Source organism: Callorhinus ursinus, unplaced genomic scaffold, assembly GCF_003265705.2.
Source record: "Callorhinus ursinus isolate GAN/ISIS: 27379988/994484 unplaced genomic scaffold, GSC_fseal_2.0 scaffold31, whole genome shotgun sequence".
Classification (NCBI taxonomy): Eukaryota; Metazoa; Chordata; class Mammalia; order Carnivora; family Otariidae; genus Callorhinus; species Callorhinus ursinus.
The window spans coordinates 10,850,498-10,869,380 of record NW_027397093.1 but is presented as its reverse complement, the minus strand read 5'-3'; the positions used below and the strand labels follow the sequence as shown (position 1 = coordinate 10,869,380).

Sequence of the window (18,883 nt, the reverse complement as noted above, 5' to 3'; positions counted from 1 at the left end):
TATTTCTTGTCTACCATGACTTAATTCAGTAAAACTGTTGTATGATTAATTCTTCAACTGAAGAATAAGATTTTAGAGTTGAAGATGAACTTTAAGATCACCAAGTTCATATGTTGTTTTTACAGATTTATTTATCCATTTTAGAGAGCGAGAGAGTAAGAGCGTGTGGGGGAGAGGCAGTGGGAGAGGGAGGGAGAGTCCCAAGCGGACTCTGCGCTGAGTGCGGAGCCTGACGTGGGGCTTGATCCCATGACCCCAAGATCATGACCTGAGGCGAAACCAAGAGTCAGACACTCAGCTGACTGTGGCACCCAGCTGACCCCAGGTTTATGTGTTTTAAGCTAAGGTCCAAAGACTGTTTGCAGGAGGTTGTGAACCTCTGAAATTTTATGCAAGTTGTTGGGCTTATATGCTTATGAGTATTTTTCTGGAGCTTCTCCCCTCTCCCCTCCTTCAACAAGTCATTTGACTCAGGCCAGTGGTTCCCAGACTTTGCTGCACATTTGAATTATCTGAGAAGCATTTAAAAATTCTGAAGCCCAGATCACAGCCCACACCTACTAAATCAATGTTAAGGGTGGAAGGCAGGTATTAGAACTACTTGAAAAGCTCCAGGTAATGCCAGTGTGCAGCAAAAGTTTGGGACTCACTGACCAAGGCTAACTTACTTTTTTTTTTGTTTTTAAAAGATTTTATTTATTTATTTGACAGAGAGAGAGGGAACATAAGCAGGGGGAGTGGGAGAGGGAGAAGCTGGCCTCCTGCCGAGCAGGGAGCCCAATGAGGGGCTTGATCCCAGAACCCTGAGATCATGACCTGAGCTGAAGGCAGTCGCTTAACTGACTGAGCCACCCAGGTGCCCCTAACTTTCTTTTATAGATGTGTAAGAGTCTACACTCAGGTGGTTGAGGAAACAGTCTAGATGTGTTAATTGGGTGAGGCCCTGGTTTTTGCTGAAAGGGATCTTACAGATCATTCTAAAGAAAAAGGCCCTGGAGCCAGAATGCTTAGTGCAGATCCTGACTTCTCTGCTGGCCAAGTCCACCCTGTGCCTCAGTTTCCTCAGCTGACAAATGGAGATAATACACAGACTGAATGGGGGTTGTTTGCTCCAACTGCATAGCCCTCGGATATCAAGGTAGTGAGCTTTTCCTAGGCCATGATAGAAAGGGCCACTGATCAGAGTCCAGGTTGTGGAAGGGGCAGCGTCCCTTCTGCTCTTGAGGGAAAAGTGTAAATTGGTGTCCTTCATCACCTTCTAATGAAGACCCTCCTACTGGATGCTTGCTCTGCTCACATAGGCCACTAGTGGCTAAAATCCACATTTCTGTGTTGTTGCTTCCTCACTTCTTGTTATTTAAATAGTTAGAAAAAGAGTATGTTTTCAGAGTAACACATGTTCCCTGGATAGACTTCGAAAAATCCAGAAAGGTTCAGGGGCGATACACCATGACTGCAGATTTCACTCCAAAGATAACGACTGTTAAAAACTTCGTATGTTCTTCCACTCTTTTTTTAACCCCTACATGTATATATTTGTTATATTTAAATAAAAAGAGGACTGTATTAGCTATATAATTTTTTTAAATTTTATTTTATTACGTTATGTTAATCACCATACGTTACATCATTAGTTTTTCTGATGTAGTGTTCCGTGATTCATTGTGTATAACACCCAGTGCTCCATGCAGTATGTGCCCTCCTTAATACCCATCACCAGGCTAACCCACCCCCCTCCCCTCTAGAACCCTGTTTGTTTTTCAGAGTCCATAGTATCTCATGGTTCATCTCCCCCTCCGATTCCCCCCCTTCTTTTTTCCCTACTTTTTTTTTTAATCATATAATATATTATTTGTTTCAGAGGTACAGGTCTGTGATTCAACAGTCTTGCACAGTTCACAGTGCTCACCATAGCACATACCCTCCCCAATGTCTGTCACCCAGCCACCCCATCCCGCCCACCCCCCACCACTCCAGCAACCCTCAGTTTGTTTCCCGAGATTAAGAATTCCTCCTATCAGTGAGATCATGTGATACATGTCTTTCTCTGATTGACTTATTTCTTAACTATATGATTTTATATGTTGCTTTCTACATTTAAAATCTGTTGTGAGCCTCTTTCTATATTGTTGATTATCCTTTGCAGTGTGACTTTAAATGGCTGGAAGTATTTATGCTGACTTTGTTTTTCAACACATAGGATGTTCCTAACTGTTTTGCTATTACAGATAATACTGCTACTGAAAATCTGTGTATACAGAGGTAATTATTTCCCATAGGATAGATTATTGGAGGAGGTATACTGGAGCATAAACATGAATTGTTTTCCTAAGACTTTTGGAACATAGTATCAATAAGTAGGCAGATTATGAGAGGCTTTGGGCCTCCACTTGGCTTCCTAGCCCCCCTTTTTATCTTGCTAATGTGGTAGAGGGAAGAGTGAACCCCTGTTACTTTCCTTTGTGTTTCTTTGATTATGAATAACTCCAACATGTTTTGTGTTTATGGTCATTGTTCAATAACGGTATTGTGATTATCTCCCCATCCTTCCTCCTGTACCCTGGAGGCAGCCATCCTCAACTCTTTCAACCATATGTAGTTATTTCTTCTGGAAGGCAGAGTTCTGTATTTTTAAACAACATTCTTATAATGTTATTTCTTAAGTTTCAACTTTAGACCTTTTCTTTTGACTTCTTGCTGAGCGAAAATAAGGGTAAAGGTCTCTGGAGTGCCTGGGTGGCTCAGTCGTTAGGAGTCTGCCTTCGGCTCGGGTCGTGATCCTGGGGTCCTGGGATCAAGTCCCACATCGGGCTCCCTGCTCCACGGGAAGCCTGCTTCTCCCTCTCCCACTCCCCTCCCCCTGCTTGTGTTCCCTCTCTCGCTGTCTCTCTCTCTGTCAAATAAATAAATAAAATCTTTACTGATACACATATTCCCTTCCCTTTCCCGTTGTCTTTCATCTCAGTGTTAAACCTTCATTTTTGCTTAGGTCAGTATTTGTATTCAGTGTTTATATTTTTATAAGTATGCAGATATTACTCTGGTGGAGCCATGAAGTATACTGTATACTATTACCAATTTTTGTGATTTTCTTTTTTTTGGTTATTTTTAGAATGTTCTTCTCCATCCTGAGTTCAGAGAAGGCATTTACTAGTATTTCCTTTTAGTTTGTTTGTCTTTAGTACTGTTACACTTAAGTCATTAAAATTGTAATTTTTCTTTTGGTAAATGGTGTAAGGATCTGTTTTTTGTTTGCTTTAATGGTGGACCGATTGTTTCAATATCATATAATTCTTACTTTCCCCACTAATTTATGATGTCTTCAGAAAATTATATAGTAACTTTGTATCTATCAGAAATCCAGATCTCTCTTAATACAGTTTCCTTTGAAAATTTTAATTAAGTTAACTTTCCAACTTCTTTTTCACTTAACCCTATTTAACCTGTGGAGCTCTCTGTCTCTAGTTTTACTTTGGAATGTTGGGGAGGAGGGTAGAAGAAAGATGCAGTGGCCTCCATGGTACAGTATTCCCATTTCCAAGGATTTCTGGAATAGATATATCCCTTGAAATCATTTTCCCTTAAAGAGGCACTAGAGGGTCTTAGCTATCCCTGTATGTCAGCCAGCCTGTTTCACTAACTTCTTATGATCATTTTGTGAAACTGAGCATTCTGAAAAGGGTTTATTTTAGCTGATTAGCTATTGTAATGATGTAAAAGTGGATTTGTCAGAGATCCTTCCTGTATTAAATCTGACACCCTTAGAAGAGTGGTTTCTTGTTGGGCATGCCTTGAGCTGTTGCCCATCACACTCAGGCCCCTTCCCTGGCCCCTGACTTTTCCAGCTACCTCATTCTTCTTTAGTGTTGCTCAGAGATTTAGGCTGGGCTGTAAATTTCCTAAATGTACTTTTTTTTTTTTTTTTACTGGTTTCTAATTTCATTCCATTGTGTCAGAGAACATCGTTTGTATGATTTCAGTCCTTTTTCATTGATTGAGACTTGCTTAATGGCTTAACTTATGTTCTGTCCTGAAAAATGTTCCATGTGTACTTGAGAAGAAGGTGTATTCTGCTGTTGACTGGAGACGACTGGAGACATCTATAGATGTTGATTAGACCTAGCTTTTTTGTAATGCTGTTCAAGGCTTCTGTTTCTTGATCTTTTATCTGATTATTATTGAAAGTATAATATTGAATTGTTCTTTCAATATTGCCCATTCTTCTTAACCTATTTTGAGGCCCTCTTGTTAGGTGCATATATATTTATAATTGCTTGTTTTCTTCATTTATTGACCCTTTCATAATTATGCAATGTCCTTTTTTTCCCCTAAGGAAAAATTTTTTAAGATTTATTTATTTATTTGAGAGAGAGAGAGCAGGGGGTGGGGAGAGGAAGAGGGAGAGGGAGAGAGACTCTCAGACTCTACACTGACTGCAGAGTCTGACATAGGACTCGATCTCATGACCCTGAGATCATAACCTGAGCCAAAACCAAGAGTTGGACCAGACAGTTAACCAACTGCACCATCCAGGCACCCCTCTGGTAACAACTTTTATGTTAAAGTCTGTTTTCTGATATTAATGTAGCCATTACTGTTTGCATGATATGGCTTTTTCTATGATGTTAATGAATACTAGTGATAGTGAAGATGCTTTTGGGGAATACTTCAGTATCTCCCCGTTAAACATGATGCTGGCTTACGCAGTTATTATGCTAAAGAAGTTTTATTAGGTATGGATTTTTAATTTTACCAAATTTCAGGTTTTATGGCGATACGATTTTTCTCCTTTAATCTTTCATATGATTAATTATAATAACCAATTTCCTAAAATTTACCCATCCTTGCTTTCCGAGTATGAATCCCACATGTTCATGGTATATTATTAGTTTAATGAATGACAGTCCTTTGAGTAGTAAATTTTCCTGGCATATTTTAAAATTTCTGTCTTAATAAATAAATATACCCCCAACATTTTATATACATGTCTATTCAGTAAAGAAGTGTTCTTATTAGTAAGCTTATTCCCTGTTGCCAGTCCTTTTGTTATGCTTATATTAGGGGACAAGATTTTGTGTGTGTGTGTGTGTGTGTGTGTGTGTGTGTGTGTGCGCGCGCACGCGCGCACTTGCGTGCATGCAGGTTGTGCATGGGCACGTTTGTGTGTCAGAGAGAGGGAGGGGGAGAAAGGGAGAGGGGAAGAGTACAACATCATACAAGAGATAAAACACCATCCTAGGTTTTAGAAGCTGTGATGTAATACATTGTAATGCATGGTATATCCAAATCTGTGTTGTAACAACTATAATATAATAATTTATAATTTAAACTAAATATTTTTTACCATTAAATCAAAACCAGATGTCTTAATGGGTGATAATACTGAAGGCATACATGTGCAGCATAATATGATTGAAAGAATATGGGCATTTTAAATTTAAAATTTGCAGTCTTGGACTTCTAAGAAGTTATAAAAGTAATACCTAATATGGGCATCTGGGTGGCTCAGTCATTTAAGCATCTGCCTTCAGCTCAGGTCATGATCCCAGGGTCCTGGGATCAAGTCCCACATTGGGCTCCCTGCTTGGTGGGAGGCCTGTTGCTCCCGTTCTCCCTGCTTGTGTTCCTTCTCTGGCTCTCTCTCTCTCTGTCAAATAAATAAATAAAATCTTTAAAAAAAAAAAAGTAATACCTAATGTCAAAAATGTTAATGTATAAAGTAAAAATTAAGAGTTGTTCATTGGCCCTGCATGTTCTTCCCCTAAAAGACAACCATAGTTAGTGATTTGTGTGTATTCTTCCAAGCCCTTTTAAAGCAGTTGTAAATAAATACTATATATACATTTGTATATTTACTTTAACAAAAAATAGATTCATACTTTTGGTGGTTTTTTGTTCTTTTGAAATTCGTTTTTTTAGGTATGTAAGAAATGTATGAGTGCATTCTTCTTGCGGAAGTTCTAGTGATAGAAAGAAAACAATGACCCATACAAACTCCCTGAGTTTTAGTCATCTCATCTGTAAAATAGGAAGAAAAAAATATTCTTCATGGGGCTGTCAATTAGGATTTAATGAGCTGATGTATTTAAACCCCTAGCAAGGTGTCTGTTCAATAAAAGAGATGAGCTAGTTATATTGAACATGTATCAGCTCTGGAATTTTTAATGAAGCACAATTTGGCATATAACTGTATGATCTGACAGTGATCTGTTGACTTACTTTTGTCTTCGTTCAGGGTCCTGTAAAAAAGAAAAGGTCTTAGATATTTTCCTTCATAGCTTTGTGTGCTATCAATATGAGTTTAGTTTAATAGCAGAGGTCTTTTTTCCTTCTTTATTAATTATTTACATTATTCTTCTCCTCGTTCCCCTCAAGCTATTAATCAGTTCATTATTTTCAAACCAAAATGTGCCTCCTTCACAATTTCTGCTAGCTTCATATACTGTCTGTATTAATTATATTTTTAATATTTTCTTTCAGATTGCCTCACTAAACAGGTGTGACAAATGAAATGCCACCCATGAACCTTGGTTTCTGGACCAGATATTGGGGGATAATTAGATAATGTAAATTTGGACCAAATATTAGGGGAAATTAAGGCATTGATATTCATATAATAATGGCATTTCGGTTATCTGAGATCATGTCCTTATAAGTTAGGGTATGCTTTCTGAAATATCTAATGGTGAAGTGTCATGCTGATGCAACTTACTTTTAAATGGTTCAACAACAGCTATGTGTGTATATGTATGACTAGAGTTACAGATGTAGCTAAAGATAGGAGGCAGAAATGTCAATTGGTGGATCTAGGTGAAGGGTATACAAGCATTGATTGTACTACTTCAGCTTTTCTGTAGGATCAAAGTTTTTTCAATATGTAAATTTGGAAAAATAAATGTAATTAGAATACTTACTAAAAATTAAATCGCCTCACTTTCTTTACTTTAATAGATCTACTGAGAAAGGAAACTCTGTTATTGCCATTAGTAGAAAACAAGCATTCCTTGTCATAAATAGAAGGTAACTGTAAAAGTTACTTTCAAAGGTTTTATTAAAATGTGGCTGGATACTTTTATCTGCCAAGGCTCTGAGCCTGAGGCCTGCTCTCTCAAAGGAACATTAGCAAACATTACAGAGGTGTTAAAGACATATTAACACCAAACTGAGACTTTCTCCTTGACTTAATGAGAAAGTATGAAAGAAAATTGAAAAGGGAACAGCTTTATCACTCTCTGTGATTCAGGTCACCTCAAAGCATCACCATGCTTGGGAAATAATGCCTCCATTGATGTAGGTGTTGTGTGTTAGGGGGAAAATAAACTTCTATATTGAATTCTGTTTATAATGCTCTTCTATGTTGATTATCATCATCATTTGGTAGTTTTGATCAGTACAGATGAATGTTTAGCTGAATGGTATCCTGGCTAAAGGCAGATGTCAGGTTTGCAGTCTAAATTGTCACTGGTTATTTGCTCTGAAGTTGCTCTTGTGGTTGGGGTTTTGCTGGTTCTTTTCTCCCTCCCTGTCTACCTCCCTCCCTCCTTTCCTTTTCTCTTTCTTTGCTTGCTTTCTTTCTTTCCTTCCTTTCCTTGCTTCCTTCTTTTCTTTTTTCTTTTTTTTTCTTTCTTTTCTTTTCTTCCTTTCCTGCTATATTGTTCCTGCTGTTATTTGGAAGCCACTAGGTTGCTTTGCCTCTTCAACAATGCGAGTCTGCGTCACATTTTGTTATCCCAGTACAAGACTCAATTGAATAAAACATATTACCCATCTGGCCTGGAAATCTCAGTGGCACTCAAAATAACTTACTAACAAGTTGTTGGATCATGATATCTTGATTTTTTGAAAGTTCAGCTTCTTTTTAGCTGTTGCTAAGAGAGAAATTTCATTGACATGAGGGACACGAGGACATGTCTGCATGCTGCCAGTTGTTTTATAGGCATTTGGCTCTGCCGCCTTGCAGATGGTTAGACTCTGGGTGGTGGGTAAATGTGTGCTGATTATCTTATTGAATTAAGGTAACCTTTTGTCGTTCATTGAATTCTGCAGACCAGTTGGTCAGTGAGCAGCTGCTCTGTGTGGCTTGGTTTGAGTTTTGAAGTACACAAAGACTATCTTAAAGGGTGGTCAGTCTAATCCAGGTATTCAACAAAGCAATAGTGAGCGCCTTCTTCTCTTTTGACACTGTTTTCTGTTCTGATGGAAGTGAATGAACAAAAATGTTTTTACTTTTTGCTCAATTAACTAAATGATTAAAGTAATGTTTTTTTGTGTTTGGCCGAATGCTTCAGAATTTTTTTACCTGATGTTTTAAGTTGAAGAAAATACCCTAATACTTGATGTTAGAAGCATTCTAATTTAATGGCAGAGTCTGTTTGAAGATGCATGATAGAATGATAGACTGATGGGATTGTTGTTTTTTAAGTTTATTTTCACAGTCTGGAAACTAAAGCATGTCTTAGTGATGTCATTTCTTGGCAAATTCCAGCTGTGTAAATTACCATATTTTTATATGGATTCTACCTCAATTGCTGGAAACTGTTTCAGGAGGCTTCTTCTTTTCTTTCTTTTTAAAGTAAATGTGGGGCTCGAACTCAGGACCCCAAGATCAAGAGTTGCATGTTCTACTGACTCAGCCAGTCAGCTGCCCCAGGAGGCTTCATTTTTAATAAAGGCGTCCTTAATTGTTTTTAGTAAATTGCTGAAATTTTGTGGCTCATTTCTCCTTTAGGAAAATTTTTTCTTGGACTGATCTTTTGGTTTTACTCAGGATACAGTGTAGGTATCCTCAGAGAAAATGAATGCAGCCACTCATTGATTTACTTACTGTCAGAGAGAAATCATTTAATAGTGATTGGTGAGGAGCCATCTCATTTCTCTGGTTTGCTCATCTGTTGGGCCTGGGAGACTTTTGATTCAGAGCCCACTTTTTCATTTGGATTGATACGCGAGTGATGATCATAATGCCTATCAACATTTAGTAAGCACATACTCTGTGCTGGGCACTGGACTGAGCTCTCTATGTTCTTTCGTTCTATCCTCAATAACTTTATGAGGCAGGTCGTATTAGCTCCATCTCAGAGATGACAAAACAGCCTCCCAGGGAGGGTAAGTAACTTGTCCAGTATCACACAGCTAATTAGAGCCTGGGCCATATTGGAGTCCAAGGTTCTTAGCCTCCAAGGCTCATACTCTGTCCTGCCCTGCTGTTGTTGTTTTAAAGATTTATTTATGTATTTGAGAGAGAGAGAGAGAGGTGGTGGGGGGTGGGTAGAGGGAGAGAGAGAATCTCAAGCAGACTCCCCACTGAGCTGAAATTAGGATGCTCAACTGACTGAGCCACCCAGGCGCCCCTGCCCTACTGTTGTTTTAATGAAGATCAGTGTTGTTACTTAGTTTTTTGGTCAAGCTTAAAGGCAAACTGAAAGTTCTCTTTTAGGGTTTCAGATTCTGTGTCGATGCTTGTCACAATTACGGTAAAAATAATATAACAAGTTGTACTAAAAAACTTTTTTGAAGTGTGAACACTGTTCATAATCTTAGCACCCTAACACAACTATTTTGTTTTTGGTTTTCTCTTCCAGATTTGTCTATGTGCATGTCCTTTTCCATAACTATAACCAGAGCATATCTGCAACTGTCTTCTGCTTTTGAAAAAACACTATTATTTCATAAATATTTTCCATTTTATTTTATTCCTAGAGTTTATTTATTTAAGTAATCTCTGTACCCAACATGGGGCTCGAACTCACGACCCTGAGATCAAGAGTCACATGCTCTTCCGACTGAGCCAGCCAGGCGCGCCAGTATTTTCCATTTTAAATGTCATTCTTTAAAAAGACTTTTCCTAATCTTTTGAACCTCCCATCTAAATGAAGTCTCTTTAGTAATTCCAAGAAAGTGCCCTATACTTTTTCTTATTAGCCTTTTTTATTGTCTATAATTATGTATTTATTTGTCTTGTTACTTTTTAACTTCAGTCGTCCCGTCCAGATGGAAAAGCTCTACAAACACAGAGACCTTATCTCTTTGCTCACCTCTTGTTGAATGAGTGCAAGTAGTTACATTATTTATTAGCCAAAATTAGGTTTCCATTTGTCTCTTAACTCCAGCACAGAAACACACAATCTGTCCAGAAACTGTTGGACAGATTTTCACCAAACTTGGAGGGTTTATGGAGAGTGTGTTTAGGATGATCAGGAGACATGTGTCATATGTTTCCTGATCCTGTGTTAGAGGTACTATAGAGACATTTTAAATGTGAGACCTAAATTGAAAGTCCTAAGGGCAGGTTATTGGAATGGTAGACCTTGGTTTGCATATCACAGTTGAAAGCTTCTCACTTGGAGGATGAGCAGCAGCAAGAATCTATTTAATGATGACCAGTGGATCTCCCTATCAGATACCAGCTAGTTTCAGATAGATCCGTTTGATCTCTTCATTTTCATTTTGCTGGTTTGAACTTAAATTATCTGTTAAAAGAGATTATTTTAATTGCCATTTCTCTCCTGCGAAACACTTTGATGAGCTAATGAAACAAATTAAACAGTTGCAAATGTTTGTAGTATAAAAGATATTAGGATTTGTCACTATCTGAGACTAGAATTTGGTTGAAGGAAGAGACTGTGTTACATGTAACCCTGTGGGGTATATAGTGATTTGGAAGGTCTAAAATAAATCAGATACTTCAGGTGTGTAAGAAAGCTAACTGCCTGGTATTATAAAAATCTTACTAGGTTAATGTGTACATATCTGCAGATGGAAAAAAAAATAGGAAGAATCAAATGAAAACAGTCATATTTTATATTTGACATTTAAAAGAATAGTTTTGAATTGAGGGGGTGGAAGATCAGCCTTTGAGTCTTTGGAGAACAAATGGAAACAGGAGTTAATTTCAGTCACCCCTCACTTTAATTCTGCAGGCTTTGTACCGTGTACCCTCTGCTGCCAAGATCTGCTTATTTCTTTCCTTCTCCTCCTGCCCCCGTGGAGTTTTCCACAGTCCATCCTCTCTCCTTTGTACTGCCCCATGCCATGATCCGCGTAGCAAATGCTATATATGTATTCTTTATATATTTTGGATACTAACACTTTGTCAGATATGTCATTTGCAAATATCTTCTCCCATTCAGTAAGTTTCCTTTAGTTGTTGGTTGTTTCCTTTGCTGTACAGAAGCTTTTTATTTTGATGAAGTCTCAATATTTTATTTTTGCTTTTGTTTCCCTTGCCTCAGGATACGTATCTAGAAAAAAGTTGCTAGGGCTGATGTTAGAGAAGGTACTGCCTGTGCTCTCTTTTAGGATTTTTATGGTTTTAGGTCTCACATTGAGCTCTTTAATCATTTTGAACTTATTTTTGTCAATGGTATAAGAAAGTGCTCCACTTTGGTTCTTTTGCTTGTAGCTGTCCAGTTTCCCCAACACCATGTGTTAAAGAGCCTGTCTTTTCCCATTGGATATTCTTTCCTGCTTTGTTGAAGATTAATTGGCCATATAATTGTGAGTTTATTTCTGGGTTTTCTATTCTGTTCCATTGATTTATGTGTCTGTTTTTATGCCAGTACCATACTGTTTTGATTACTACAGCTTTGTAATATAACTTGAAGTCTGGAATTGAGATGCCTCCAGCTTTGCTTTTCTTTTTCAAGATTGCTTTGGCTATTCAGGGTCTTTTGTGTTCCATGCAAATTTTAGGATTCTGTGAAAAATGCTGTTGGTATTTTGATAGGGATCACATATCTATAGATTGCTTTGGGTAGTATGAACATTTTAACAATATTTCTTCTTCCAGTCTATGAGCATGGAATGTCGTTCCATTTCTTTGTGTCATCTTCTATTTCTTTCATCAGTGTTTTATAGTTTTCAGAGTGTAGGTCTTTCACCTCTTTGGTTAGGTTTGTTCCTTACTATTTTTGGTGCACTTGTAAATGGATTTGTTTTCTTAATTTCTCTTGCTGCTTCATTATTGGTGTACAGAAATGCAACAGATTTCTGTAGATTAATTTTGTATCCTGTGACTTTACTGAATTTGTTTATCAGGTCTAGCAGTATTTTGGTGGTCTTTCAGGTTTTCGTATATGGTATCAGGTCATCTGCAAATAGTGAAAGTTTTACTTCTTCTTAATGATTTCAGTGCCTTTTATTTCTTTTGTTGTCTGATTGCCGGGGCTAGGACTTCAAGTATGCTATTGAATAAACGGTTTGACAGTGGACATCCTTGTCTTGTTCCTGACCTTAGGGGTAAAGCTCTCAGTTTTTCCCCATTAAGGATGATGTTAGTTGTGGGTTTTTCATATATGGCCTTAATTATGTTGAGGTATGTTCCCTCTAAACCTACTTTGTTGACGGTTTTTATCACAACTGGATGTTGTACTTTGTCAAATGCTTTTTCTCCAGATAGAGACTAAACTTTTATCATCCACGTTGCTTACCACAGGAACATGCTTGATTCAATTTTTTAAAACATTATAGAATCTCAAAAGTTGAAAGAGACCTTATGAGCCATGTAGCTGAACCCCTGCTTGAATTGCTTCTGCACAGTCCTCACAAATGGTCATGGAGCCTCTGCTGAAATGTTGCAAGGTTGGCAGCCCCAGAAGCAGCTTTTGTCTTTAGGGTGTGTTATTGTCTGCTTGTCTATTTGGAGCTGCTCTCTGCTCTGGGTCCAAATAGGGCTGAATAGGAGGGAGAAAGGAACTACTGAGTACCTAGACATGCCAGACACAGTCCTGGACATTTCACTTACCTAACTGGGTTTGTGTGCGTGTGTATATTTTTAGTTTTTTATTATAATTCCAGTGTATTTAACATACAGTGTTAACATCTGTTTCAAGTGTACAGGATGGTGATTCCAACAATTTTGTATATTACCCAGTGCTCATTATGATAGGTGTTTAGGTTGCCTTTTTTTTTTTTTTTTTTTTTAAGGAAGCAAGAGCACCTGTGAGCGGGGTGAGAGGGGTGGGGAGGGGCAGAGGGAGAGAGAGAGAGAATGTTAGGTAGGTGGAGCCCAATGTAGGGCTCCATCTCACAACCCTCAGATCATGACCTGAGTGAAATCAGGAGTCGGATGCTTAACCAACTGAGCCATCCAGGCACCCTGGTGTTTAGGTTACTTTTATTAAGGGATAATTTACTTCCTCCTCACTTCTGTTCAGGAGCCAATTTTCATTTTAGGTTGAAAGGGCCTGCTACTCACTCTCTTGTAGCACCCTCACTTCTCAGATGAACTACGGAGTGGACATTGTCCTCACTAAACAAATGAGGAAATTGGGGCCCAGAGAGTTACGGTCACACATATAGGAGTCAAACCCCATCTTCTGACCGCAGAGCTAGCCCGTTTTTTTATACCACTGTGGGCTTTTCTTTCAAGCTGACCATGTGTATCTTTCCAGCACTGTGAACCTCCTTGTTCTGGAATGCTGAACCATCTTGTTCTTACTCATCAGGGTAACCTTCACAGTGCTCATCTTAGGGTGGGTGTTAATGTTGAATGCTTCCCAGTTGTGACTACATACTGTACTGTCTTTCCTGTGGAAGAGGAGGGGTCTTGCTGACTATACCTGTCAGTGTGCAGTCTTACCCAGGGATGTCATTGACATATGGCCTCTTCTCTTTTTTAGCAGTTTATTTATTAATTCTTATCTCTATTTATTGAGTAGACTCTGAGCCAAGCGCTCTGTCTCTGTCTCTGTTCTCAGAGACACCCCTGCTTTCATGGGATTTATATTCTACTGGGACAGGTGATGATAAGCAAATAAACCAACAAGGTCATTACAGACTGTGTTAAGTGACAGAAGGAAATCATGAGTCAAGGGAGAGAGAAAAAATACCAAGGAGTGAGGCTGTAGACATCATGCTCTGGAAAGTTCCCAAGGAGAGATGAAGGATGAGAAGGGGTCAGTTGTGGGAAGAGCTGACGAGCTCAGGGAGAAAAGGCTTCAATACTTGTGTTTGAGGAAGAAAAAGGCACCTCATGTGGCTAAAGCAGAGTTTAAAGCTGGGGAACAATACAATTCGGTTTGTGTTTTTAACATCACTGAGACACATGACAATTAAATGTATGTTTCTGGATTGGGAAAAGAAAGTTGCTTTAAAGGACAGTATTAGGACTGTCAGCAGCATTTGAATGGCAGCATTTGACTCTGCACCAAATATTAGATGACAGTATTGTATCAGTGTTAAATTTCTTGAATTTGATAATCCCTTGTGGTTATGAAGAGAATGTCCTTATTCTTAAGAGGGGTGAAGGGTCATGATCTTTGCAGTTTATTCTCAAATGGTTCAGGATAAAACAGGAGGAATCAAAGATGGCAAATTGTTAAGGGCATATGTGTGTATATTGTAATGTTACATTCTTGCAACTTTTCTCTAGGGTTGAAAGTTTTTCAAAATAAAACTTTAAAGGTCACTGAGGCTGCTGTGTGTGGAAGTTCTGCGGGGGAGCTAGGCAGGCAGGCTGGCCAGCAGGAGGCTGTTGGGATGATGGCTGCATGCACTGGGGTGTCACAGTGGAGAGGGAGAGAGGAGGACAGGTGGGGAGTGTGTTTTGGAGATGGAACTTGACAGAGCTTGCTGGTGGATTGGATGTGATGGCCAACAAGAAGAGGGGGACATAGAGGTTGCCTCTGGGGGCTCCCTGATGGTTATGAAAATTCCGGTAGCTTTCACCCCCAGTCTGTTTTACTCCAGTCAGCCCCTCTGTGGGTAGTTACCACAGGGATTTATTTCACAGGTGAGGGGAGGCTCAGGGAGGAGAAGTGACTCATTGGAAGTCAGCAGATAGAGGCAGAAAATTTACTTTTTTTTAAGATAATTTATTTTCTTCACCCAGAAAACCCAAATAAAAGCATGGGATTAGTGCTCTTCAAACTGAGTTCTTTCCCATTAGGTGGTTGTGAAATCAGTGTAGTGAATGGCTACTTTATCATCAAACAAACAAACAAACTGAATAAACAGCATGTCCCATGTAAGAAAGGGTAAGTAAGGTCTCATGGAACTTTATTTAAATACGTATATGTGTATATACTAGGTCATCAGATAAAATGTATTTTTTACTTTGAGTTACAGTCTAAAGTTGGAAAGCCACGCAGAGGATTATTGTAAACAGAGGTCTTACAGTTCCCATGGGAATAAGAAAGCAAAAGACAAACTCACTTGGGTGGCTACTCTTGGCTGTCTTCTGTGGTTTATTTCTTTTATGATTGATGGGCTATAAGTCAGTGTTTTCTTAGTTGACTTTGTAATCATCCTTTACTTTCAGTCTTTAAAGTCAACAAATATTGAGTGCTTGCTGTGTGCCCGACATTGTTCTCAGCAGTAGACATGAGCAGGACAGACATGACCCTCAAGGAGCTTACATTTAAGTATGTCACCAAGTAAAACCATAATATTCCTTGAGGTGTATTAAGCGATAGGTGCTCTGAGGATTCGATAGGACTGGTCTGGGAAGGTGACACTTGAGCTCAGACCTGAGTGAAACTGAAGATACTGCTTTGCCTCAGGGAAGAGCGTCTCAAGCAGAAGCCCCAGCCCAGGTCAAAAGCCGCGAGTTGGAATTAAGCCACAAGGTGTTAGAAGGACAGAAAGATGGCCCTTGAAACTGTACTGTGGGGATCTGGGGAGAGTGGAGGGGAGAGGAGATCAGATTTGAGATATTTTTTGGAGATAAAGCCAACAGGACTTAATAATGGATTGGATGTAGGATACAGAGGAAAGGACTTAAGGATGAATCTGGGTTGGTAATGGTGCTGTTTACTGGTAGGGAGGGCTGGAGGCTGATAGAGAAATGTGATTTGAAAGAAAATAATCTGTAGTTCTGTATCTGGCCATGAAGTTGAGAGTCCTCTTGGACATCCATATAGAGACTCAGTGTGGTCAGTTTGATAACTGGGATCTTGGGTAAGAGGTGTGAACTATTAACTACAAATTTGAAACCCATGAATGTATAGCTGGAATGGGGCTGATGAGCTTCACCAAGCTTACCTGGGTGAAAGTGTAGATTGGAAGAGCAGAGGCCTGAGGCCAGATTCCCAGGACAGGTAAGAGAAAGGAGCACCAGTGACAAAGGAGGAACCCCATGTGGGAGCCTAGAGAAGATGTTTGGGGTGGGGGCGCTTAATCAGTTTATATAGAGTTGACTCCCTGCTTTTGAGCTCTGGACCTACTTATCTTGAGAACTCACTCCTCTGTGTAAGATATATGTGTTTTTAATTTTAAAATGTTTTATTTAATAAATTGGTGATAATAGTACTCATTTCACAGAGCTGTTTGGTAAATTAGATTAGTTAATACACAGAGAGTGCTTCAAACGGTCTCTGGCACATAGTAAGAATTCAGTCACTGTGAGTTGTTTGTGGCCGTGGTCCTTATTATAAGAAATCAATTTGGGCCTAAGGTCTAGATTCCAGATTAGTAGAGAAGAAAGATAGTAGTAGTGCTAGCTACTCATCTGAATGTGTTATGTGATAATCAATTTTGTTTAGCTGGTTCCCTGAGTAGCATATTAAAGCAATCTTGAACAATGAGGGGATCTTGTTACTAGATTGCCATTAAATGGTGATAGTAAGTGACCCTAAAAACAAAGTAATAGAAAATGGTCTCCTTTTTCTAAAACATTTAATTTGCTGTTTCTTCATCACATATCATTCTTTGTTACTTTCAAGGTCAGGGGGAGATGATTCTTCACACAAATTATCATCTGAAGCAGCTTCTTTATAATTGACAAATGAACTCTCTTTTCCTTCCCAGGAGGAACTTGTTAAAACCAATAAAGTTCAAAATTCTAATTCCCATTCCTTACTAGTGTGCACCATTTTATTCATGTCAAATAAACATACAACCTCAAGCATCCTACTAGGCAAATAGATTCCTTTTTAATTAGTGGCTCTATACACAGAATTTTATCGTCGTGAAATTTATAAACCAAGAGGGAACAAATATTTACACTTGCAACTTCATGTCAACATTGCTCTGAAAATGTAAATGTATCTCCCATGTTTCTGCTATGGCAGTAGGAAAATAAGCTTCAACTTCTTAGGAGAGTGTCTGCTCTGTTAGGTAGGGAATGTGAAGAATTTTATTTTGAGGAGTTACTGCTTTTGTAGTTATCATACAGAATTACTTCTCAATTTAAGTAGACCTTTTATTCCAAGGCAAAATTAAGCCAACCACAAGGGTTTCTGGGAACAGGATAATGTAGAGCTAAGTCAGTATGTGTGTCAGTATGGGCAGTCTAATGCTGTACAAAGGAAGATTTTAAATGACGCCTAAATATGTAATGGTTTAAAGATCCCAATTAAAATGAAAAAGCTAGGGCGCCTGGGTGGCTCAGTTGGTTAAGCGACTGCCTTTGGCTCAGGTCATGATCCTGGAGTCCAGGAATCGAGTCCCACATCGGGCTCCCTGCTCAGCGGGGAGTCTGCGTCTCCCTCTGACCCTCCCCCCCTCTCATGCTCTATCTCATTCTCTCTCTCAAATAAATAAATAATATCTTAAAAAATAAAATGAAAAAGCTAGTTAAAATGCATTGAAATAATTTAGAAAAGGGGGGATGATATTGCCAAGATTTGAGATAAATAATTTTTTTCAAGGCTTTAGTGCAGTTTTGATCAAGCTACATTAAGTGGCTCTGCCTAATTTCAGCCATTACATGATGCTTATACTTTGCCTGCATCCCAAAATGATTTTAGGTCACTAAGGTTATTAGGATATATTTAGTATACTAATCTGTTTTTCAAAGCATCAAAAATAAGCTGAAGGAACAGATAAACCCTGTGTCTAGAATAATTTAGTTCTAGATATCCTAGAAGCTAAGGAGAAAAGAGAATGATGTGGTTTTTAAGATTTTCATCCTCAGACAGGGAAGCATAGAAGTTTGAGAAGAGAGAATTTTCCCCCTGCTTTTTCTGAATTTAAAGGCAATTTATTTTGGATTCTAATCCTATATAGTCAACAATGAGTAACACCATTGACAGTCTTTCTTCCTGCTCTTCTCTCTCCTCTTCCCCGAAAGGGAAATACCTGATTGTAAAAATAATGTGGTGCTGTTTATATATTTCAGACAAGTCAGAAATACATGTATTGGAAGTTTCCTTGAATGATGCTATTTCTCAGTTCACAGAAAGGGGTGACAGTAAATCATTACTCAATGGAGGTGTGCTTGTTTTATTTATTCATTCGTTTAATTTAATTAGGCTCCACTCATAACATGGGCTTCAACTCATGACCCTGAGAAGAAGAGTCTCATGCCCTACAGACTGAACTAGCCAGGTGCCCCAATGGAGACATTTTTGTAAGGGGTTTTGATAATACCTTTAGCAAACATTTATTGGGCATCTCAGATTTGCTCATGTTAGGAATATAGAAATGAGTAAGAGAACTCTTTCCCTTGAAAGGATTCGTGGGGTTCACTTACAGTCAGTATTTCATCTGATATTCCATATTTATTCACTGAGTACCAGTATGGGTATAGTAGGGTGTTTAGCTGGGGTCTAGTAGGGTGGGTGCATCAGTAACGAACCATACAGCTAATGCTAATGTTGTGTACTGAGTGCCTGGGTTTGTAGTGAACGAATTACCTTGAGAGCACGAAGGAGGAGAATTTTGTTTTGTGGGGGAAGGCTTTGCAGAGGGAGGAACTTTTAGGTTGCAAGTTAGTATCAGAGTGCACCAGATAGCCCAAAAGTGGGAGGGCGTTCTAGGCAGAGGGAACAGCAAGCCCAGAGTTTTGGAGGTGTGATCCAGATTGCATGTATGAGCAATGGTAAGTAGTGGACGGCGGAGCAGTGTATGGCTCAGGGAAGTGTGTGGGAGATGAAGCTGTGAAGATGGTAGAGTTGTGTCCAGGAAAAAAAAATTGGACCTTACTCTGTAAGTGGGCTTTTAA

General features: G+C 38.9%; 1 protein-coding gene across 7 annotated transcripts in view; it reads left to right on the top strand.

The window, feature by feature from the left end:
• Positions 1 to 18,883, top strand: part of KAT6B (lysine acetyltransferase 6B) — a 180,477-nt gene that overhangs the window by 28,069 nt on the left and 133,525 nt on the right. The window lies entirely within an intron of this gene.